The sequence below is a fragment of the Nipponia nippon genome, unplaced genomic scaffold, assembly GCF_047370975.1.
Source record: "Nipponia nippon isolate SJK-2023a ecotype South Korea unplaced genomic scaffold, ASM4737097v1 scaffold_5, whole genome shotgun sequence".
Classification (NCBI taxonomy): Eukaryota; Metazoa; Chordata; class Aves; order Pelecaniformes; family Threskiornithidae; genus Nipponia; species Nipponia nippon.
Window position 1 is genome coordinate 98054504 of NW_028262369.1, and position 12127 is coordinate 98066630.

Sequence of the window (12127 nt, forward strand, 5' to 3'; positions counted from 1 at the left end):
GGGCCGGGTCCTGCACTTGGGGCACACCAACCCCAGGCACCGCTGCAGGCGTGGGGAGGAGCGGCCGGGAGCTGCCCGGCGGGAAAGGACCTGGGGCTGTTGGTCAACAGCCGCTGAACATGAGCCAGCAGTGTGCCCAGGTGGCCAAGAGGGCCAACGGCATCCTGGCTTGTATCAGGAACAGTGTGGCCAGCAGTTGCAGGGAGGTGATGGTGCCCCTGTGCTGGGCACTGGTGAGGCCGCCCCTCGAATGCTGTGCTCAGCGCTGGGCCCCTCACCCCAAGGCGGCCATGGAGGGGCTGGAGCGTGGCCAGAGCAGGGCAGCGAGGCTGGGGCAGGGGCTGGAGCCCAAGGCTGGGGAGGAGCGGCTGGGGGAGCTGGGGGGGCTCAGCCTGGAGAAGAGGAGGCTGAGGGGAGCCCTCATTGCTCTCTGCAACTGCCTGAAAGGAGGCTGGAGCTGGGGGGGTCGGTCTCTTCTCCCCAGGAACAAGCGATGGGACGAGAGGGAACGGCCTCAAGCTGCGCCAGGGCAGGTTTAGGTTGGATATTAGGAAAAACTTCTTCACGGAAAGGGCTGTCAGGCCCTGGCCCAGGCTGCCCAGGGCAGGGGCTGAGTCCCCATCCCTGGGGGTATTTAAAAGCCAGGGAGACGTGGTGCTCGAGGACATGGTTTAGTGGTGGGCTTGGCAGTGCTGGGTTAACGGTTGGACTCGATGATCTTAAGGGTCTTTTCCAACCTTAATGATTCTATGACTCTCTGATTGTATGATTCTGTGAAGCGCTGCTGGGGTGCTCATTATAAAGCTGGGATCATCAAATAGATAATCATGACATTCCCAAAGCAGCAGCTCTGGGAGAACAAGCGGTGAAGCGGTATGTCCTACGGCACGCACCATCATCCCTGCCCTAACTCCCAGTTACCTCTCGGTCGCTCTGCAGCGGCAGAGTGGTCCAGCAGCCAGGCTGCTTCGCCGCTCGTCTCGCTGAAAAATTATCACCAGTGGAAGGAAAGATGCTTTTTGTGCTCCCTTCCTTCAGCCCCATGCTGTTCCCAATTACAGGGAAAGCAGATTTGATCACTACGTTTCAGACATTGGTATGAATCCCCCTGAGTCCAGCGTTAGGGCATCGTTCAGGCAATCCGAATGGGTAATCATAGAATTGTTTCGGTTGGAAAAGACCTTTAAGATCATCAAGTCCAACCATAAATACTAATCCTAAGACTTAGGGTCTTCCCGAAACATGATAAATAACGTGTGTTATGGAGCTGTAACTAATTATATGGCCTTTAACTATCAAGCCCACAGAGTTGTTCATGGGGTTTTTTTAATGATCCTTAAAAGATGGAATGAGATTTCTTCTTGAAAATTTCCGTGAGTTAGGGGCCTCCTAAATCAAAGAGGTTTATTTCAACTTTGTTCTTCAATAAAACCAACCCCAGGTAAAGCACACCTCCTGATCAGAAGTTCGCAATCTCTTCTGTTTGTTTCCGGAACCAAAGAATAAGAAAAACGTTTTGAAGTTTCCATTTCTCAGAAAAAGGAAAGTTAGAAAACAAGGTTTCTTTTAAAACCCTCAATGTTACTGCTGCAGAAAGGCAGCGAGGCCCAGTGTTTTCAGATGAATAACCATGAATCTGAAGTTTTCTTGTCTGTCTTGCTCGGAAATAGCTGCTTTTAACTGAAGTTGCACATTATCTTTTTGTTTGAAATTTGAATGAACTCTCACTTAAGCCCTGTAGGCAATTGCATCTATTCAATTTTTCAGAGATTTTAGGAACATGGGGGGATTTTGAGTATTTTCTAGAGTGTCTTCTAAGAAGCGTGTTACAAGCACAGTCTGATCCCCAGAGTAAACTCAGCTAAATTTATTCCTGCTCCCACCCACCTTAGCTGGGGCCTCGCCACAGTTACCTGCGCATACGTCTGGCTCGGGGCTTAGCGGATTTGAGTGGTCCATGACAACCGAATCGCCGCTCACAGAGGCTGCTGGGTTTGGAGATGTATTTCTCCCTTCGGTCGCGCTGACCCGCTTTTCCCAGCTGCTACGCAGCCCTGGCTCCCAGCGCCAGGAGGGGAGACCTTGCGCGTTTTCTGCATCGCCGAAGGAAAATCATTTCTCCACCTGGACGCGTGACTTTCTCACCCAGAAATCCACCAAGCAGCAGTGTCCATTGCTTACTCTCTATTTATTTGTTTAATGCTACAACAGATAACCTAGTTTGAGGCTAAAAACTATGCTTAAAAACAAAACCCCTAACCCCAAAACAGTGGTGCAAGGCCTCTGCCTGTGGGAAAGCCCAGGCCAGTGCTACAGAGCAGAGCACTGCGTAATCCTGAGCAGTTTTCCAGCTCCATCAGACCGTATTTGCCTTTTTCCTCCCGTTGTTCTGATCGGAACATCATCCCGCAGCAGCAATCACCTGCTGATCTCCAGCCGATGTTTGCTCAAAGTTCGTTTTCATCCATTTGTTCTTGTTACGACAAAGTTGTTCAGCTTCTCTCTCTGGATACTCAGTCGCCGATACCTCTACAGCCGGCGGTCACACCCCTCCTCAGCTTTCGCTCTGCTGGAGCGAGCAAGCCGCACACCTCTCATCTCTCGCCGTACGATAGTTTCTCCAGTCCCTCGGTCATTTCGGCAGCCGTCCATTGCCACGCTAGGTAATCAGACCCGGTATTTCAGAAGCAGTCTCGGCAGCGCACTGGAGGGTAACACCGGTACGTAGCTGTTTCTCTCCTAAATACCTTTACATCATCTGAGCCATGCTTGGAGCTTGTGCTCACATTGGAATCCACTAATGTATCTAGCTGGTTGTCGGCTGTTTCCAGTTAACAAGATTTTATTTTATTAGCCCAACTTTTTTTTTTAGAACTAGAATTAGTATATGGCGCTAGATTTCAGACTGAAAAGTATTACCATAAAAAACCATAAAGATCAAATTTAACGTTGCTATACAAGAAGGCAGGCAATGTAGAGCGTGTGCCGTATGGTTTGTGCCATGATTCCATAATTAAGGCAATCGCGGGACTGCTGATTGACTTGCTTGTGCCATTCCTATTCCCAGTCCTAGCACAGCGGCAGAAACCCGACATCGCCGTGCAGGAGCGTGCCCCTCGTTGAGCGTGTGAATTTGCCCACGGTAACGACAGAAATGTATTTGCAGGCACACGTCTTCCAAAGAGCAGCTCCGGCTGGCTCTTAACCAAGCTGCGCCGCACGGTCCGTTTTGCCCCCAGATAACGTGGCGCGGGTACTTCCCTCATTCACATTTTTCATCTTTCGAGGACTTTGATGGTCGTTTTGTTCTGAACAGTACCTTTTCTACAGCACAGAGCCCTGATCCATAACTAGATCTGCTGCACGCCAAAAGTAACTGGCAAGGGTATGTCTCAGCCAAAGCCAAATGGACTTGATCTATTTTCTTGGCCATTTGCTTTGTTGTGTGATCAAATAAATGCACAATCGGAAAATGAGAAGATGCCAATGAGCTGATTTTTGGTATTGCTTGTGTTGCTGGAGGTATGGACTCTACCGCATCACCGCCTCTTCTCACTCTGCCATCCAGCACTTAACCAGCAAGGGCTTTTCTGCATCGCTTTCTCTAAAGTAGCAGTTTCTCGTAGTTTGATTGGTTTCCTAATCGCCCGTTCTGGTTACTCTGGCACTGAGGAAAACTTGCTCGCTGGTGAGGAGGCTCCCAGCAAAAGCCCAGAGCTGAGCTCATCTCCTTGAAGCAGACACTTGCGAGGAAGAATGAGACGACCCAGTGTCTGCTTCCATTTCTCCTCTTCATTTGCTTGCTAATTCACAGCTAAATCCTCTTTCTAGCGGGGAGGTCCTAATCATCTTCAGTTATAGGGTTTTATAAACTGTAGGAGAAAAGTAGGATGTCCTAAGATGGTAGGACTTACAAATCCATAGGGGTTTTTTGGTCAATAAAAGACATATAAGTACAAAACAATACATTTTTTCATCTTCCAGTGTGTAAATGTTGCAATTCTGAATGTAGCATTAAAAACATTGCCTAAATCCTTCTTTTCATTTCCAGAGGACTTTGCATCTGGCAGCAACTTGCAATACATTGCAGAATATTCTGGAAAAAATGAAAGCCTGTCAAAGCTTCATCTTCTACTAGGATGTGATTTAGCAGACGTATTCTGTAACAGATTGAGTTATGTTTTCTTCTAGCACAGTAATTGGCTTCATGTTTCAAAATATGAACCACTACAAATGATGTTTCTCTCATGTATCCAGAGGTATCTCATGTTTATATCCCAATAAGCTTATAATATTGAAGAAATATGTTGGGTTTCAGGCCTTGCATGACAGCTGTAGCTCTTTCAATCATTATTATTAAGGAATATTTGCACAAGTTGCCATCTCTCTCATTTTACAAAAAATTTTTTGCAATTTTGCAAAACAATTTGCCTCCCTTGATCTTTGCACACGTCGTAAAGGCTCCACATATTGAGCTCAGCAAATGTCACTTGTTGACTGCGTATTTCGTCTTGGTTCATCTGTAAATTAGGCTAGGCAGAAGTTTCACAGAACATTAGAGTCTTTGTTTTAAAAAAGGGAATTGTCGCTGTAGCTCGGATCTCTTCTGCTTTTGTTTCAGACAAACATACGTTCGCTGGGTTTGTTGGAATCGATGAGTGAGGGTATATATTGGGAAGTGGTGTGGGTTTGAAGTGGGATTTGCTTTGATATTTTTGTGCAAATCCATGTGATAGCTCACTGACTCATAGGGCTGAAAATAGGTAGTGATATCAACCACAGAATTCTTTACAGATTTTTATTTTTTTTTTCCTTTTCTTGCCTAGCTAGCTGCTCTTCCAAAAATCCAGGTCATTATTCAAATCTGCGCTTAGATTAAAACTCCAGATAGCATCACTCTTACTCACTGATGAATCACACGGGAACAAATTTTGGTCCTACTGAACAAACTATGTGTTGCCTTAGTCATAAGTTTGTTTAGCAAATCACATGTCAGGCTTAAATTAAGCACTTGCTTAAAGCGGATACTTTTTGAATATATGCATGTAAGATTTATGCTGATTTCCATAGGTAAGAATTATATTGAAAACATCTCAAAGCAAAACTAGAGAACGAAAAATTCTGTCCAAGATATAGGCCCAGTCTTTATCCCTGAAATACCCCAGTTCAGCTTGTATCATTCGGACCGAAATAAAATGAGTTACAACTATTAAGCACAAGAATATTGAGCTGTTCTTTTAGAATACAAGTAACTGCTGAAAAACACGAGCTGCAAGTAAAATGACCTATTCTAAGCTGTTTTCAAGGAAATTCAAATCCTTCGCTTTACTGTTCTTTGCCAGTTATATTAATCTGCACATATATACATTATTTAGGGGCACAGCGAGGTTAGGGGCCGTCACGCTGAACTACAGCACAACAGCGAAGGCGTCAGAGCAGCGGCGAGACTGCAGTGGCCGGCGCTAGAGGAAAGAGAGACCAATTCTCAGACAAGTCCTTCCATACCCAACAAAAGCAAATTTCAGGAGCGAAACAGAGAGAGGTAATGTTGTGGGTTAAACTACGAACGGATGTTGTTAGCGACATACCTAAACGGACTGCTGGGCATACCTGAAATTAAACTTGTTTCGTCAAGTTTAGAAATACTAAATTAATTTTAAATATTGGCTTTTGGAAGTGTTTGGTGAGGAGGAAAAACCCACCCTGGGTGCGGTGATGCCAGCCTGGCTGCCTGCCACCGACCACGCGCAGGGGAGAGGAGTGCGCTTGGGATCCCCGCAGCCTCTGCTCTGTTGCTGCGGACAGCACGTTGACCTTTCTCGAAGATTTTTTTTTTATATTGCTTGATCCTATCCTTATGCCAATATCAAATTTGCACCGAATCTTTTAAACTATCACCAAATGGCTCTTTACATTAACAGGGCAGCGAGGCTGGGGCAGGGGCTGGAGCCCAAGGCTGGGGAGGAGCGGCTGGGGGAGCTGGGGGGGCTCAGCCTGGAGAAGAGGAGGCTGAGGGGAGCCCTCATCGCTCTCTGCAGCTGCCTGAAAGGAGGCTGGAGCCGGGGGGGTCGGTCTCTTCTCCCCAGGAACAAGCGATGGGACGAGAGGGAACGGCCTCAAGCTGCGCCAGGGCAGGTTTAGGTTGGATATTAGGAAAAACGTCTTCACCGAAAGGGCTGTCAGGCCCTGGCCCAGGCTGCCCAGGGCAGGGGCCGAGTCCCCGTCCCTGGGGGGATTTAGAAGCCGGGGAGATGTGGTGCTTAGGGACATGGTTTAGTGGTGGCCTTGGCAGCGCTGGGTTGGTGTTGATGATCTTGGGGGATCTTTTCCATCCTTAACGATTCTATGAGGGCCATTCTGCCCAGCCATGAACAAGGATAACAGGAATTTACCTGAAATTATAATTTAAAAACTAAACACAAAATAGATAACGTAAATAAAAGCATGTCCAAAAATACTTATCTTGGAGCACAGCAATTGCAAAATTTTATTGAAAGGAAGGGCAGGAACTGAGGTGGTGATGTTTAGCTCATAAATCACACGGCAGATGGAAGCGGGGTTTGGTTGGATCCATCCATGGCTCCGGCTCATACATGCCTTGTGCAGAAACATTGAAGTGGAAATGAACTCTGAAAGTGTATTTGCTAACGGACTAAAGGTATGGTTAAAAGAGGAAAAAAAAAATCATGGAATTTAACATATTCAGAGCATATCCCGAATGATGATGTGTCCATGGGAATAGGACAAATGCAGCAATGAGACTGGCAGATTGCAGCTAAACCACAGCGTGATCCACTGGAAAAAAATATCGTCAAATCTCCTGATGCCGTAGCAGACACGGGCCCCGCTCCCATTCCGCGCTGGGGAAAAGGAAAAGCTTTCGCGGTGCTGGTTAAACACGACCAAGTCTCTGCCCGCAGCGGAATGACGACCTGAGGAGCTGTTCGTCAGGAAATTAATAACCCCAACGATGTGCCAAGACCTACAGTTCCTTGTTGTGGTTGCCTCGTCAGTTGGAGAATCTGTTCCCTTTCAGACTGGTAATAGAGCAGAACAAAACGTGTTATTAAAGAGGTGCCAGCAGGAAAGGAAAGCCGCGGACGTGGAACCATAACTTCCCAATTTAGGCTGTTTTAATGTGTCGCAGGTGACATGAGGTCACTGTTTTCTTAATAATCTTTTGAGTCGGTCATCTAGATATCTGAAGTTAGAGTGAAACTCCTGAGTCTGAAACTCACCATCATGCAAAAACTCAAGGGTAGACAAGACACCTGGTGCGAATGTCGCTGCAGGACTGGGAGAGCCCCGTTATCCCCCGGGAAAAGGGGGTGTTCCTCGAACCCCCCGACGGTCAGGAGCCTGGAGAGCTGAGCATGTAACGCTGCTGATTTCAGCCCTGCTTCAGCCTGGGTTCTCACCGCACATTAATCACAGGTACCGCTGAGACGGGCAGAAAATAAAAAGGAAAAGCTTAAAGCGACGGTAATGATTGTAACACCCTTAACGGCGTTTTTTTTGAGAAGAAGGTACATTCTTTGCTTCAGCAGCGCTGCACCTATCGCGCTCACACGCAACTAGCATGTAACCAGAGTGTAAGGCCGATGTCCTATTTTTGGTCAAACTCAGCTGCATTTTTATGACCCTTTAGAATAGGTAAAACAGAGCTGCAGGTAGGGACAGCACAGGTTTTCCTCATCAGTCATGCAGCCGGTATGTGGTAGAGCAGATGGGAGCTCTACGTCCAGCTACCGCTCGCGCGGCGGACTCCAGTAAAAGCCGAGTTAAACAAAGCACGCGGTGTTGGCACAGCAAGCGGCACCCACGGCTCGGACACCGAGCGGCAAGAATATGTGGTTCGATAGCGCCAAATTTTCTCAGCCGCACCTGACAGTGTGAAATTGCCGAGTGGCTGGAAAAAAGAGAATTCGCTAAAAATTAGAGGAAGCTTTAGAATCCTTCAAAACCAAACCAATAATTAATCTTTCTCTCTTCCTGCTTCAGATTTGTCATACAAAAGAACGAAAAAAATTTTAAATATTACTTGCTTCTCTGGGGTTTTATGTATATTTTCTATTTCTATTTCAATAGATATGCTGTTATGCCTATTTATTCTAAAGTGATACTGTGTATTAAAAATCTAATGAGGCCTAGGGAAGCCTTTTGTTAAAGATCATAAGAAAAATTCTGTTTAAGCTTAGCTAAGAACCATATTATCCATATTTGGGGAGTAAAACTAAGGTTTTACAGCAATATCCCCAAGTTTGATGCCAATCTGCGTGAAAAGATTTTCTAATGTATTTTTCACTTCCCCCAAGAAATTCGGCAAACTCGGGGGTCTAAATTATTAACTGAATTGATGTTTATGGTTGATTTCATATTAATAAATTTTTGCTTTGAGAGCCTCCAAAAAATGCATCGCTAAGGTCCTGGGCCGTCTTTTGCCAATTTGACATTCGTTGTGCCCATGCCAAAAGGAAGAATGAAAAAAAAAGCACCTAAATTATCACAGACAAAGCCACTTGAAACAGATTTTTAAATTGTCAAAGCTGTTTGACACATCAGGAGCCGCAGTTCCCAGTCCCAGGAGATCAGCATGGCTGAGAATTCAACCCCATTCGCTTCTGAAAGTAATCTCATTTATTGCTAGAGGATCACAGTTGTGAGCTGGTTGGGTTTGATTTTGCAGGGATTGGGGGGCTGGAGAAAAAGGGGCAGCTTCAGCCTCTGATGTAAAGTTAACGCTTATTATGTCTTTAAAACAAAACGTGTACTCCCATTTTTTCAAGTTTCACGGTTAGGATGTTTTGATAGAAATATTCCTTCCATTCCCATTTGACAGCATAAAATACAGGTGATCTCCGAGAGCCTGAGCCGCTGATTTTTCTTCTGCATTGCAACAGATTTTAGGATCACAGACTAATTTAGGTTGGAAGAGACTTCTGGAGCTCATCGGCTCTGACCCCTACTCAAAGTAGGGCCATGCTGGAAGTTAGATATAGTTGCTCTAAGCTTTATTCAGTAGGTTTTTAAGTACCTCTAGTGAAAAAGATTCCCCAGCTTCTCTGGGGCGATGCATCAGTGTTTAACCAAACTCACTGTGAATTATTTTTCCCTATGCTCAAGCAGTTTCCCGTGTTGCCCCTTGTAACTCTTCCCTCCTCCTTTCATGGTGGACCTCCAAGAAGAGCCTGGTTCTTCTCAGCAATCATTTCCCTCCTTCGCCTTCTCTCCCCACGTGGAGCAAACCCAGCTCTCCCAGATGTTCCTCATACATTAGGTGCTCCAGCTCCCAACCATCTTGGAAGCCCTCTGGGCTTGCTCCTGTAGGTCAAAATTCTCCAGATGGAGCATCACAGTGCAGAGGACAGGGCAAGAATCACTTTCATACTTGGTTTGCACGGAAATACATACACTCAGTCTTTCAAATTAACTTCAATTTATTATGAACCTCCACTTTGACCCACATGATGTCTGCGTGATGATTTTGAACCAGAAATGGGATTTTCAATGCCCTGTTTTTCTAAAAGAGGCACCGTGGAGGAGCTGGCATGGCTATCGGCAGGTCCACGTAGAAGCTCAGCAGCCGTTCCTGGAAGGGCACCAGGTGGCCCAGCGCAGCAGAAGGATTATGCCTTAAATGCCACTGCGGCTACCTGAGCTCCTGGAAGCTCGGCACTGGTTGCATTTCATCCTGCTCCATTGAACCAGTGTCGCTGGCAACAGCTTGTTCACCTGGAGCTATGTTGTGCCTTAGCGCACAGCTGTATTTCAATATTTAGCTTTGTGGCTAGTAGGAAAAGGGGAGTTACAAGAGGCAGTTGGTGTCAGAGCCTTGCAGCTGATGAGTCAATGCTGCTGGGCTGCCTGGGATATTCCTGGAAACACATCGCTCCTGCTTCTATGTTAAAATATTTTTCCTGGGACATAGCTCATGGCTTGAAGAGCTGAGCCATCTGACCCCTTCACCCGTTCAATATTCTCTCTTATAACGTTCATAAATACAAAGTTTTCTGCGACAGTGAATTTCCCCAGGGGAAGAGGGCCACCAGAAACGCCGTCTCCGAGCCCGAAGAAAGGGCTTGCAGAGTTACTGCGAAGTGCTCTGGTAAAGCACAGCTTTCCTGACACATCCCAGGACTGTTGGTTCTTGAGATCACGGGGACAATGCAGCGCGGATCAAATAGGTTGACAGATTAATTTGCCACCACAACCTGAGAATAAATCTTCTCCCCGCACCGTGGTGATCCTCGGCATCAAACTGTCGTTTCTGTATTGTTCTTCCCCTTACGCAGAACGCCCTCTCTACTGCTTTTGTTAACAGCAACTTAGAATAACCATTTCCTTTCATTTTCCAAATGATTTTTTCCTGATTTTGCCACGTGGTATTATATTTTGCTGGAAAGTGGCAAAACAGTACAGGAAAAGCTTGATAATGTTCTCATAACCTTAAGAGGCTACACATTGCAATAAGCCTAAAGCTTTAAACAAAGAAATTGCTATTGGGCTAAACCCATGCATTTGTTTTTCTGCTTTGACAGTAATATACTTTTTCTTGCTAGAACCACCACATAAAAGTTTTATTGGCTCAGTGTTGAATATAACAAGGATTGATTAGAAAGTGTTTTCTTTCGCTTTGCGGGTTGCTTTGGGTCAGTGGTAGACAATACTTTGTGTGCATTTATTATTATTTAAATTTCGAGTACAAGCTGTTCATCAAGTTCCCCGAGTGGGTAACATCTCGGAAGAACGGGTACGTGAACTACAAAGAAATCTGTCTTTATATCCCCTATTGCAGGTACTGTAATAGAATACTGTCTGATCGCTAAGGCGAGAGGAGAAGGTATCTCTCACTTCATTATATTTTGCTTTTAAGGAAAACTTAAATCTATCATTCTTTTTGATCAAAGAAAGCGTAGCCTATGTTGCATTATAATTTCACTGAGAGGAAAAAGCTTGGTAGCTTACAAATGTATTTTGGATAATCCAGACAGGTTGGGATTACAACTTCTTGCAACTCCTAGGCTTTATGGGCCATTTTCCTCTAAAGGATTAACCTGTGGCTTCGGGAGAAGCTCACAAAAATATCTGCGTGTTTAAAATCAAGAAAGAACTGTGCAAAGAGATTCATTAACAAACAACCACCGAATACTTGGGGGAAAATGGGAATGGAGTAATTTGAGCTCCTTGAAAATGTAACTATTGCACTGGCATTTTTTTCAGTTGAAGTTATACTAAAGCTCTGATGTAATTTTCTTTTTATATAATGGCAGTATTTTCCACTCCTTTATTTATAAGGATGATTAATTAGTGACACTATTCAGGTACTTGCAGAAACATTACCAAACCTAGTCATTCTTTTGTCTAATAAGATGTTTTGCTACACCTGGAGTAGCCAGAAGCAACTTGGCACCCTGATTTTTAATCTCATAGGCATTATTCAGGATTTCAAGGTTAGAAATTCCCATCACGCCTGAGACATTCCCTGATTTTCCTCTGAACAAGTGTGGGACGTATTGCACAAATGTTACTAGAGCCTTCAAAGCCTCAGTAGCAAGGAGTAAACTTGCCAGAAGTTTGTCTTGCATTGACTCACGGTGCCTCACCGTGGGGTGACCTGGCTAGAAAGTGAAACGGCTGCAACTGGTTTGCGAGCACAGTTCAACAACGCCTGTGCGGGCTCTTCAGAAACTGTCCCACGTGGTTTGTTTACCTCTTCCGTTCTCTTCTTGTTTCAAGCTTTTTTCAGCTACTTCTGCTCCCCTGTGCACTGGCTCTCCCGTAAATCTTGCCTCTTCCCCGATGACCTGTGTTGCTGGAAGCCAGGTGTCTGCAGTGCCCTGAGGTGGCTTCTGACCAGGACCTCCCCTAGGAGACCCTGGGTGGCTACCTGCACATTCCTGCACCTCCTTGGTTATTTGATTCTCTGGGAGGAAGGCAGTCTTACTGCATCTCTACGCAGAATGAAACCTTTATTTAAAATATTTATGACAAAATTATCTTTTCCCAGGCTTTGCTATTCCTATTTGGCTACGTCTTCATTGCAGTTCCACAAATAGTACCTTGAGTTACCCATAATTTGCATTTGCAAGCTTCCAAGGCTTACATGCGAAAACGCAAACTTGAAGGC